Consider the following 13642-nt stretch of genomic DNA (forward strand, 5'->3'; position numbering starts at 1 on the left):
GTGCCCCATGTAATTCAATAGTGCAGGCAACATTAGTTCTTCTAATGATTTATTTATTTTATTGCAATCAGTTGTTAGCCCATTCTTTTTGACACACACACACACACACACACACACACACACAGTGTATATAATATTGGCACACCAAAGTAACCGGAAATAAAGCACCTTATGATCTCGACCTTGTGGGTTCAGGCAGTGGCATCGCTGGGGTGTGCGTGGGGTCCTTCCATCGTTCCTTCCCAGAGCCAGAAGAAGCCCTGTGGGAAGGGCAGGATGGGAGATCCCAATTATTATGTGGGCTGCCTTTTCAGCAGCAACACCTACGTGATAATTTGGATCTCCCAGCACTGACCTTTCAGCAGCCCTGCTTCGACTCATAGAATCATAGAGTTGGAAGGGAGCTGAAAGGTCATCTAGTCCAACACCCTGACTCTGCTTGAAGATCTCCAGTGGGGGAGAATTCGCCCCCTCCCTTGGCAATTTGTATTGATGCATCACTTCACAACTCAGCAGCTGATGATGGTGCTAGTAGTGCCGACTTGTCATGGGGGGGCCAGATGAAGAGCTTCTGGGGGCTGTAGCGGGCCCACAGACCATATGTTTGACACCTTGCTCTAGGCCATCATCACAAAGCTCTTTTGGTGGGGGAGGGAAGGAGAATAAGGAATGGTCTGGATTGGGCTTACTTGATGTGACAATGGGAGTGTGTGCTGGGGGGGGATCTGAACCAGATTGCGAAGAGAATCAGGCTACAATTCAAGCCACACTTTCCTGGGAATGAGTCCAATTGACTATAATGGGACTTGAGTAGACATACGTAGCATTGCGCTCTAAGAAACATAGAGGTCTGATCTACCACCTCAAATGAGTCCTCATCTATCACTTCCAGGTGAGAAGTGAACTCTGTGTGTGTTTTCGTTTCTCTCCCATGTATGAAGATTTCCACAAGTAAAACACAATGCAAAATAAAACGTGGTATGCTATACTCCATTTGCAAGGAGGAGTGAGTGCTTGTTTCCAAAGCAGAACATTCAAAAATGAGATTTCCTCATTTGCAATCCAGAGTGGAGGAATTCACTCGAGATTGTAGAGTGTTTCTCAAACTGTGGCTTGAGACCCACTAGGTTGATTGCGAGCCCATTTCGGCTGGGTCCCCATCCATTTCAAAGCACATTTTATTTTTAATCTATGAGAGACTTGATGCAACCATGGTATGTGACTGCATTTGGGAAAATGTTCCAGATCTGTGCTTTGAACATGCTACTATGTATATGCTTTTAAACAACGATAGTTAATGGGGCTTACTCCTAAGTAACGGTGGATAGGATTGCAGCCTTTGGGATTTTTTTTAAAGGTCAGCAACTACTTAGGAGGGTCAGGAGGGTTAAATTATTTAAAATTATTTAATCAAATTTATTTAATTTATTTTAAATACATTTTCAAATGTGCACTTCTAAACTTTTAATGAATTGATTAACTTGGAGCGCAATCCTAACCCACTTTCCAGCACTAGCATAGCTGTGTTAGTGCGGCAAGTGCTGCATCCTGCAGTTGGGGGGGGGGGCAAACAAAGGCCTCCACAAGGTATGGCAATGTTTGTTCGCTTACCTCGAAGTTGCATTACCCTTATGTCGGTGCTGGAAAGTGGGTTAGGACTGCGCCCTTGATTTGATTTTGTCATAAGCGGAGTGTTGAAAAAATTTCCTGATTGATGATGTCACTTCCGTCCCTGACATCACTTTCAGGTTAATGACATCAGCTCCGGTGAGTCCCAACAGATTGTCATTCTAAAAAGTGAGCCCTGGTGCTAAAACGTTTGAGAACCACTGCTCTACAACATTATCCGCTGTGAGATATAGGAAGCTGGACTAGATGGGCCTATGGCCTGATCCAGTGGGGCTGTTCTTATGTTCTTAACTACAATTCCCAGGAGGCCTTGCAGGTCTCTTGTTATCTGGTGTGCTCCCTGGGGCATTTGGTGGGCCGCTGTGAGATACAGGAAGCTGGACTAGATGGGCCTATGGCCTGATCCAGTGGGGCTGTTCTTATGTTCTTAACTACAATTCCCAGGAGGCCTTGCAGGTCTCTTGTTATCTGGTGTGCTCCCTGGGGCATTTGGTGGGCCGCTGTGAGATACAGGAAGCTGGACTAGATGGGCCTATGGCCTGATCCAGTGGGGCTGTTCTTATGTTCTTATGAATCTCATTCTGCCGTCGGTGTCAACCTGGCCTCTACATCTGTGTAGAGGCGTATACTGTATGGCTTTATTAAGCAAAAGTGATACGGGTGAGGTTCAAGAAAAAATGGGAAATAGAGGGATCCTTCTTCCAAATACTTTTAAAAAGCAGAACTGCAATTCTATGAATGTTAAATTATGCTGGTTAAATTATGCTGGAATAAAATAACCAGATTTTATTTCAGCATAATTTCTAGCAGCCTGGGATGTGAAGATAAGGCTCGGTAGGCAGAAAGCACATTTAAAAAAAAACAAAAAACTGTTTAATGGGTGCAATTTGGAACAAGTTAAGAATGATTACAATTCTTTGCAACCAACAGAGTTTAAGTGCACTGTTAAATTTGACGGATTTCAATAGGACCTAAGTAGGATTATTATCTTGTGCAGCGTTTGCTCATTACTTTTTCAGAGCCCACACTTCCGAGACCATCTGATAATTAAAGGGCCGGTGAAAGCTAATAGGACCTTTGCGACTCCATCTTTTCAAGGTAGAACTTCAGTTATTGCCTGAGAAACACAACACATTATTATGGGCTTTTGCGCCTGCCCTCTCTGCATTCTCTTCTTAAAGAAGGAAGCCCACTTGTTACACTTCATTAAACAGAAGTCAAACCCAGGGAAACTGGGGATTATTATCCTGAATCTGGATTTGCCTTTATCTGAGCCATTTTTTTAAAAAAATATGTCTGTCGTCCTGTTGTTAATCTAGAATTGACTTTGTCCAGGAAGTGGGACACTCTGGCTACCACATAAGGTCTAACCGCATGGTAGTGTTGCTCAAACTGTGGGTACCACATAAGATCTAACCCCATAGTAGTGTTGCCCAAACATTGGGTACCACATAAGGTCTAACGCTATGGCAGTGTCCCTCAAACTATGGGGCCGGTGGGTGGGTCGTGAGTCAGTTACAGGTGGGTCTCCATTCATTTCTGGTTTCTGGTGCTTAGAGCTCTGATCAGCGATAAGAGGGTCAGGGCAGGCAGGAGGGCTTTTCACAGCACACGGTCTGAAGTCTCCTGCTGCCTGGAGGCTCACGGGGCAGCCTCACTGCAGCCCATGATGCCCCAGCAAGTGTCTCGCAATGCCCCAGGGCATAGATTGTGAACCGCTATACTAGCTCTTGGCCCAACTCATGATCTCGCTTTGAGCAGTTGCAGCTTCCCCCTCCCCACCAATTTCTAGCCACCTGTACTTAAGGGAGGGCTCACCCCTTCATAATTCATTAGTTAACATTTGAAGCGCACATTAAACATGGAGCGCATTAGGCAAATGCTAAGCGTTATTGTCATTAAATTGTCGTCTTCAATTTAAAGGAGGTCAATATTGTGCTTTAAGAATGACTCTTTGAAGATAGTTAATGTCCCAAGCAGTAATTTAGTGATGAAAGTGTGCTCCTTACGACAGAGTGTGGAAGAAAGTTGAAGAGAACCAAAGATGCGTGGGTGAAGGGTTGCCCAGAGGATAGCAGCATAGCGCTCATGTTCCTGGATAAGTGAGTGTGAGGAGCATTTATAGAAAGGGAAGTTTTTTGGAGTTCAATTGCCTCTCTCGTTTGTGAACCCAAATCGCTCTGGCCCCAAATCTGACCCTCAGCCACTCATTGGCCTTGTTGAACAAACCCTGTATTCTCCATGCAGGAGGATCAACAGTAGGATTCAGACCAAACATAAATGTTTCTAGAAATGGAAAGCTCTCAGGGACCCGGTAAGTGCTCTTCACTGAATGAGCCAATGTGACATCACTTAACATGTGGCAACTCACTTGATATTTGGGTGAGAGAGACGAAGAAGAGGTGTGTGGAGCTTTCTTTTTTTTTTCTTCCTTTCTTTCATTTTTTGTTAAACCTTGTGAATTCTTTTTATTGATCTTTACATTAGACCTTTCATACTACAAATGCTCTCCACTACAAATGCTCTCCACTAAAAATTCCTTAATCGGGGTGAAACAAGCCAGGTTGTGATGCCAAGAGGAGGTACAGAGCAGCCAAAATAATTCAGTAAAAAGGTTGCTATATCCAAATAAGGAGGACAGAGTTGTCTCTGAATAGATGGAGTGTATAGGGATTGGTTTCACCCCCTTTCCCATACAGCAGCGATTTTCAACCTTTTTCAGCTTAAGGCACACTGACAAGGCGCTAAAATAGTACAGGCACACCATCCGTTTTTTGGCAAGCGACAAGGCACACCACGCATGCTGCTGGCTCACAACCCCAATGGCCCCCACTAATAAATGCCCCCCACAAACACCTGCGGCACACCCGTAGACCATTTGTGGCACACAAATGTCCCATGGCTTGAAAATCACTGTCATATAGGCAGGATGAAGTTAGGAACTCATGGCAAGGTCAGCCTCTGACAGCTGCTGGCATGCGTGGGAAGGCATGATGTTCCAGCCGGTGTTCCGGCCGCCATGACAGCATGCACCAGTGGAACACATGTTCCACCAGCAGAAGGCCCCAAAAAGGATTGGTTCATTAATCACCCCTACCTCCATCAGCCTTCCACCTGACCCAAATACAACCTTTTGACACCCTCTGACCCAAACACAGCCTTCCCCCCTACAACAGTGGAGATGGAATCCGTTCCATTGCACGCTGCTCCCCCCCCCCACATTGCTCTGGGTGCAGCATGCCAAGGTTAAAGTGTGCTGTGTGATTTCCCCCCCCCCTTCCCACCCAAGAATAAAGAACAACAACAGGGCTTATGGAAGTCCTAGCCTTTGTTAGGGATACTACAATGGGAAACCTTCAAAAAGACTGCAACTGTTACCAGCTCCTTCACCTCACTTAGGGCACAATCCTAAGCAGGTCTACTCAGAAGTAAGTCCTATTTTGTTCAATGGGGCTTGCTCTCAGGAAAGTGTGGTTAGGAACTGCAGCCTGACTTTCTGATACAAAGATCTTAGCATGCTGAGTCCAGATATTGATGCAAAGGGAGGTGATGGAGGCAGAGGAAAGAATGAAAATATATGTGATTGCTTTGCTTACACGCACTTAGGGCCCAATTCTATCCAACTTTCCGGTGCTGTTGCACCTGTGCTAATGGATCATGCACTGCCTCTTGACGTGGGGGGGGGGCAGACCAGTCATGGAGGCCTCCTCAAGGTAAAGGAACATTTGTCCTCCTATCTCTGGGCTGGACTGTGGCTGCCTCCGCACTGGAAAGTTGGATAGGATTGGACCCTTAGTTACATGCACTTAGTTGACAGGCACTGAGTTATAGAAGGGAACGGTGATGAAAGCATTGGGATGAATCAACTGGTCAATAAATAAATAAATAAAAAGCGGACTCGGAAGATTTGAACTTGAGCCACATTCAGTGGATAAATTCAGCTGCGCTAACACAGTAGGCAGGGCAGAAGGAGTGTCTTGTTTTCATCAGTGACACCGCCATAGTTCATCTTTACTTGGCTCAGAATATGGCTGGTTGGTTGGCAACCTTCAGTCTTGAAAGACTATGGTATAAGCCTACAGCACCAGGTATTCCCAGGCGGTCTCCCATCCAGGTACTAACCAGGCCTGACTCTGCTTAGCTTCCAAGATCAGATGAGATCAGGCATGTGCAGGGTAACAGTTGCTGTGAATGTGTCCTCATTCATCTTACAAATTGAGAATCATTTCCCAGGGAATGTCTTCTCCAGTTCAAAGAGCCAGGCACCTCTATCTCTCGCACTAGCACTTTGGATGCTACCAGGACGGCATCCCAAGTGCCAGGGTTCCAGGAAATGTCCCATGATATATACTTTCTTATCAGGGATGCCTAGTGGCATGGAAAATACACATTCCCAAGCATCCTACTTCTGGCACACTATTGAACATGTTCTTGGTGTTAACAGGAGGGTGATAGACTCCACACTTCTGAACTGACCTTTGGGAAAAAAAAATGAGCTGAGCTATCTTCTGTTTTTTTTTTTTTCCCAGAGGTTTGCTGAGCTCAGTCCAAACTGAGCTGATGGAACTTCACCCATCACTACATTCCAGTGGTTGAAAGTCAACAAGCTTAATCAGGTGTGGCATACTGGCATATGCTTTAGCAGTACTGCAGGAGTACATCATTAACTTTAACAAAAATGGGAATGTGTTCTCAGAGTGCTCTCAGGGGATACAAAAAGGCACCACTGAGCTTGTAAGAATCAATCATAGGATCACATAAACATAGAGTTGTGACCTAAAAGGTCATCTAGTCCAACCCCAAGAAGAAGGTTACTCAGAGCTCATCTTAATGTTGCAGCAACCTTAACATTCCTTCCCTGCTTTCAGTCGTCTGCAACACTTGCTACATGCAGGTCACCTGCTTTCTACCAAAGGAGCCCATGAAATGGCTTCAAGGATTCTCTGGTTTACAAGGGGTTCTCCTGCAGCACTCCGACCATTTGAAGTATGTCTCATTGCACCAGGACTGGCCCAAGACATCCTGACATCTGAGGTGGCATGCCGAATGCTGCTCCCCTTAAGTGATGTGCCAGCTATTGCTCTTCCCTCTCTCTAGAATGGGAAACCAATGGACAATACCAGGAATGTTCCTTGGTCATGGTCAGGTGGTTGAACTTGACCAAAGGACAGGCAGATGCCAAATTAAGTGGGGAGCCATTGTTGACCTGTTGAATCTTTGTCCCACACAGCTTGTCCCTAATATGCATCTCAGCTGAACAGCTCCTGCAATTAAGTAGATCAGTGGTTCCCTAATGTTTTATCACTGGGACTCACTTTTTAAAATGACACTCTCTAGGGACCCACCTAATATTCATCCTTTTTACTGTGCTGGCGGAGGGACCACCTTCTGGAGAATTTGTTGTGCTCCATGTGCATCGGATTGGGTCCATTCTGGTGGGGTTACACTCTCCTTCACTTGGCCTTCGATAGGAGCCAAGGCACATTTGCCGACACATGAATAAACACACACGTGTGGCTCGGTTCCACTTTCTCTAGGGGTCAATACATTTTCCTTGTCAGCTTGGAGGGTGAGGACTTTCTTCTTGGGTGCTTTTTGGGGCCTGCATGCATTGAATTAGGACTGTTCTAGTGGTGTTGCATTCCCCCCCCTCCGGCCAGCCCTTCAAAGTGGACTGAGACACATTCTCCTACTTGCGAGAAAATGTGCACGTGCAACTCAGTTTCCATAGGGCTCATCCAGCTTCCTTGTCAGCTATCAGCTTGTCGATTTCAGTGGCACAACCCACCAACACTGAGCTTGCGACTCACTGGTGGGTCCCAACCCACAGTTTGGGAAACACTCATGTAGGTTATAGGGGCAAGATGGTAGCAACCTACATGCCCTAGTTACAGTTTATCAGCTATCATTGCTTCCTGCTTCTTTTCAGAGAGAGGGGACCTTTAAGAGTGGTGCTAAACGAGCATCATCAAAGAGGAAAGATGGACTATAAGGTCTTCCCACCAACCCCAGTGGCATCACTAGGGTTTGCCTTACCTGGTGTGGGAAGACAGTCCATCACCCCCATGATGGACCTCCTCCCATGCAGTGGATATGGCAATGCACCGTTGCCCCAACCTGCTGATTTTTTGCCTATAACTTTTGACACAACAGAGATCTTTAATGTGATCTGTTTCATTGCATTCTGCGTGAAATTCCCCATCCAGTGATATAGAACATGATGGTATTATTCAAAAATACCAAGATTTTAACAGTTTTGGTCAGTAGTGGTGTCACCCCCTCTGTGCGCATCACATAGTGTAGCCCACACCCTACACCTCCTTATTGATGCCACTGATGCACCCATCCCCTTATCACCCTAATCATTTCTAGAGACAGGGTGGTGTAGTGGTCTGGGAATTGGACTTAGACCTGGAAGATCCGGGTTCAAATCCCCCCTTAGCCATGAAGCTTCCTGGGTGACCTTGGGCCAGTCACTTTCTCTCAGCCTCACCTACTTCACAGGGTTGTTGTGAGGACAAAAGGAGCGGAGCAGCTGCGTACACTGCCCTGAGCTCTTTGGAGGAAGGGCGGCGTGAAATTAAATTTCTGCTTTCCTGTGCAAGCCACTGTGATTGTGATCAGTTATAAACTGGCCCTCTGGTGGTGACTCAGAAACAAAACTGTATTATACAGTCCAACAAGCCACCAGAAGTACAGCAGCTCCTTGGCTCGCATCCCGTACGATTTTCTGACAAGAGCCAGGGGGCTCTTAAAAATGCAGCTTGAAATGAGATTTATTCTTTCTTACCTTCTTTTGGAGAAATATAAATTAGTTTGATCAATTTTGTAATTTGCCCTTGCCAGGTCGGCTTGAAGCTATTAAGTGATTTGTACAAGTCTTTGCCTCCTCCTCCTCTTGTGCTCCTGCTTGAGTCTCAACAGAATGGGAATATTGAGTCTTAATAATCTATTCGTTCCCTTGACCCAGCGCAGGGAACGAGAAAGGCGTTCTGTGTGTTAATTACTTTAAAAAAAATAAATGGTTCGAGAACATCTACTGATTTAGGCTCTCACGATGTTGTAACCAGGCAATTAAATGCCCACCAAAAAAAAAAGCATATTGCCCAGGTATCCATAGATGACACAAGGCAGTATCTGTTTTTGGCATGAAATGGATCACTAATTCATTCTCGATAAGACTGTCTGGTCTTGATATGATGAACTTGATGATCATCTGGTTTTGATAAGGTGATCTATCAAAACAGTCTGGCTGGTGAGAAATTTGGATACTATTATCTCACGGAATTGCAACCGGCGGTCTGAACTGTACAGAATTCCAAATTTTGGCCCATGCTGTGTATTTTACAGAGGTTCCCCTCTGTGTGTTGGCAACCTTCAGTCTTGAAAGACTCTGGTATTGCGCTCTGAAAGGTGGTTCTGGAACAGCGTCTAGTGTGGCTGAAAAGGCCGATTCGGGAGTGACAATCCCTTCCACGCTGGGAGCAAGTGTAGTCTGTCCCTGGTCTGTCTCCCTGGCTGTGGGCCTTCCTTCTTTGCCTCTTAGCCTCAGACTGTTGGCCAAGTGTCTCTTCAAACTGGGAAAGGCCATGCTGCACAGCCTGCCTCCAAGCGGGCCGCTCAGAGGCCAGGGTTTCCCACCTGTTGAGGTCCACTCCTAAGGCCTTCAGAGCCCTCTTGCAGATGTCTTTGTATCACAGCTGTGGATTACCTGTAGGGCACTTTCCTTCCACGAGTTCTCCATAGAGGAGATCCTTTGGGATCCTAGGTTCCCCTCTAGATAGAACTCAATCCCCTTTTTAGTGTGGGCACCTACAAGGAGGAGACAGTTGCGACTGTCACTTCCCTCAGTGCTATCACCTTGACTCTCACTGACCCCTGATTTTCCCGACCAACCCCTAGAAAGGGGGTCAAGGCAAGCAAATTGCTCCTCCCATCCCAAACCTGAAAACCTTTAAGATGAACTTTGCAATTCAAGTTGAAGGGACACCACCCTGCATCCTCGAGCCGGGTAGCCACTTGAGATCTATTCTAAGTCACCTACTGTCTCTTACCTACCTTGGAGTGCACACCAGATTTCAAATCCTACTCCTTGTCCTGCATTATATCTGCCAGAAGTGGTTACCCTAGCTAAGCAAAAACTAAGGTCCAAAGGAACAGTCTAAGGTTGGCGAAGAAACTTCCCACTAAGGGCCAATCAGGTGGGAAGCAAAAACTTCCTACACAGCCCCCAGAATGGGGTGGTCAGCTAATCTCAGATTATCCCAAGGGTGAGTGGGCTGGAGCACAACCATTCCCAGGCTCTGGTTGTTGAGTTGGGGGCTTGTGCATTCAAGACACTGCCTTAGCCCCACCCAGAAAATTCCCCCTCACCAATCCATTGTTGTCCTTCCCTGCTTTGCCTTATGCAGGGAGGGACTGAGCAAAGGACATCCCGGATGAGGTGGAGGGGCTGTAGTCTGATGAATGCCACTCGACACAAAGACTGAATTTTCACTAGTGATGAACAATGTGCTTTTATTATGGGTTGTTATTGTTCCTTGGGTTAATTCTCTTCTCCTCCTTCCCTGTTCATCTTGGAGAATTCAAAACATCCCTCAAGCCAGGGGGTGAAAGGGGCCATGGTGAATGCAAACTGGTGTGAAAGGGACCATGGTGACTGCAAATTGTGTCTGGGAAAGGTCATCAAAAAATTGTGAACCCCTTGCACTGAAAAATAGACTATCACAAGACTAGAAAACAATGAACACACTGTCTTTCCATTGTATCCTTTGTTCCTGGAGTCTTGCTGGAAGAATAGAGGCGTTGTTGCAGACCTCATAGTAATTAACGGGGGAGTATGGGAAGAATGTCGAAAGACCATGAGTGCTAGTTGTAAGACTTAGCAGATAAACACTTCACTTATCTCCAAGTACATGAAAATGCTTCCTGACCTATAAGTACTTATGAGTGTACCTTTGGTTGATTGAGAATGTGCTGGTAATCCTTCAGACCTCCCCAAAATAATGGAGTCTGGAAGAGCTGACCTCTGGAGGACATGGATTTAAATAGGTGTTTGTTGGAATGGCACGAATCAAAGGCATTCAACTATAGCAGGGGTGGGCAAACATTTTGGCAGGAGGGCCACATCTTCTCTCTGACACTGTGCTGGGGGCTGGGGAAAAAAGGATTAAATTATATTTCAAATTTGAATTTACATAAATTTTTGTAAATGAATTCATTAGAGATGGAACTTATATGAATAAATGAATTTTACTGAGCATATTTATAATACACATGAGAACTATATTGCAGGCATGTAGAACCGCATGAGATCTTTGAGCTGTTTGCCACACACCTCTTGTACAGCGAACACATACAGACCAAGCCAGAAACACATGAGACACAAGTTGTTCAGAGGCAATGGTGGTGGGGGGTTTAAAATAATGCCCAGGGAAAAGCAGAAAAAACATGGAGACCCTGCTGTAACTCGGCCTGAAGCTCGTATCTGGTGGTCACAACCGACAGTCCAGGCCAGCGTGGGCTCCAACAGTCTCAGAGGCTCATTGGAGACTGGGGGTTCCCTGCGGACCGGATTGGGGGTCCCCGAGGGCCGCAAATGGCACCCAGGCCAGGGTTTTCCCACCCCTGAACTATAGCAACTTGTGTATCTTTCAGAAACAAAACTGTGAAGATAGATAGATAGATAGATAGATAGATAGATAGATAGATAGATAGATAGATAGATAGATAGATCTATCTTTGTTTGCAGGTATGTAAACACCCACATACCTTAGGTGGAGAGTGGTTCCCTCTGGTTTTCCAATCTGATTGGCATTCAACCACCAGCCTCTTGGATCAGTCAATGAGGAGATGATGACAATGGTGAAACACACTATGCCATTTACCAAGGTGGCAATGATCATTTAGAGCATTTGATAACAGATTGTGCAACAATTATATGTTTGTCAGCTTGCATTTCCTTGCTGATCTTCCCCTTAAAAGTTCAAGCATTTCCTGACATTTAAAACAGTAGTGTTGAAGAACCATGTGTATTAAACAGCAGATAACGAAAGGCTTCAGCAACGTGAGATAAGCTTAAGGAAGTGGGTTCTCTTTTTTTTGGGGGGGGGGGAGTGTGAAAATAGGAGTGTACAAGCCATGGCACAAGGGGAACTGCCTTCTAGAGAATCAGACCATAAGTCTAACTGACATTGACTGGCTGTGGCTCCCTGATGTTTTAGACATGCTGCTTCTCTGGCCTCCTTGGTGATATCAAGGTGAAGCTGGGTCATTTTGCATGCAGAGCATGGGCTCTACCACAAAGTTACAGCTCCCCTTTGGACAGGTACTTAAACTTCATATCGATTGTTCATTCATTCATTCATTCATTCATTCATTTACATTTTGTACTGCCCTTCTTCCTGGGATTTCAGGGTGGTGTCCATGGTTTTTTCCCCTTCTTCACAATGACCCTGCAAGGTAGGTTAGTCTGTGAAGTTGTGACTTGCCCAAGGTCACCCGGGAAGCTTCAAAGCTAAGCAGGAGGTTATTAAAAAATTATGTTTGTGATGGATCAGAGTTTCTCAATGTTTGTCCTCCACTGTACCCCTCACATGGTCCACCTATTTGAAGTACCACTGGAAGTAACTGAAAATGACCCCATAATCAGTTATGTCCGGGTTGGGAGGCCAGATGCAACATGACAAATATTGGTGAGAAGCTCAGGGTGGATGGGAGGGCTTCTTCAAACGTGGAAATATGTGCTTTGGAGGTCTGCCCACTGAACCTAGCCTTGTACTGCTGTTTATTGTGTTATGTTCCTGGTCTCGCTGCCAGGTGGAAGATGTCCAGGGGTTTCAAAAGTATCACCAGACACCATCTCAAGGGTCACTGCTGGCTCCATGCCACTGATTGAGAAACAATGTGATAGATAGATTGGTAGATAGGTAGATAGATGGATGGATTGGACGGGGGGAAATTCTGAGCCAAAACATCCGTTAAAATTAACATTTTGAGCATGCATCGTTGGCCAACCAACATGAGAAATGAGGTTCAGTGCCAATTTGCACATTCAGAAAAAGAAGACGATTCAACTCAGCTATCATCACCTGACTGAAGGCTCTGCCTTCTTAAAGGAAAACCAGTATCATGAAACCTTTTTCTCCCATGTGATAAAATTTCACAGGAAAACGTGTGGGGCTTTGTTTTTGTTTTAACGTGGGAGAGGATTCCGACGTGGTGTGTCTTTCCAGAGTTGTCAAGTCCCTGGAGGACCGTACCATATTCTTTTTTCCAAATGCGTTGATTGGTCTTGTATCCTTCAAGAAAGTACGTTCAACTGTGCGTGAAATATCATAGAAAACAATCCTATATAACCAGGGGAATGGGACTCCACAGCTATGTATTTAGAGGGCCTTCTCGGGCTGTAATGTCTATGATTCACAGCTAGAGTGTATTTTTAAAAGGCTGTGCAAGCATTTTCCCAAAAGAACACCACACATTATTTCAAAAAGGGTATAAATTGAAAGGGGAAAGAGTCCCACTGAAACCTATCATAGCTGGTTTCTTCACGGAATCTATGTTTGTGCTTTCTTTTTTTAAAAAAAAAATATCATGATCTTCAGGGGCAGGGAAATAGAGGACTTTAAAGAGTGACAGATTTAAAGGGGAGGGGGAAGCCCTATATTTTGCAAGGAAAGTGCAACTGGAGTTTGCCATTCCGTAGAATTAGGTTGGCTTTATTTGCTCCTCCACTTTTACAGGCCATTTGGTGCTTAATGTGGAAAGCCGTCTTCCTCGTTTCTGGAGAAGGAAATAGGATAACAGGGTCATTCCTTTTATTCCCTGTGTACATACGAATGTCACTAGATTTCTAACGGAGTTTAAAAGAGGAGCATAGACCTAGGTGATGGTTAAAGTATGAATGAGGAATAAATTTATTTAAGAAAGATCCACAGATGAATAAAATTTTAGACCTCTTTAGAGATGCCTAAAGATACCTATTACAAAGCGATTTGGAGACGACAATACT

General features: G+C 45.2%; 1 pseudogene; it reads right to left on the bottom strand.

The window, feature by feature from the left end:
• Positions 1–5702: 5702 nt before the first annotated feature.
• On the bottom strand, positions 5703–5822 carry LOC136662745 (5S ribosomal RNA; annotated as a pseudogene).
• Between the last annotated feature and the right edge of the window lie 7820 nt (positions 5823–13642).

The sequence above is a fragment of the Tiliqua scincoides genome, chromosome 11 (assembly GCF_035046505.1).
Source record: "Tiliqua scincoides isolate rTilSci1 chromosome 11, rTilSci1.hap2, whole genome shotgun sequence".
Taxonomy (NCBI): Eukaryota; Metazoa; Chordata; class Lepidosauria; order Squamata; family Scincidae; genus Tiliqua; species Tiliqua scincoides.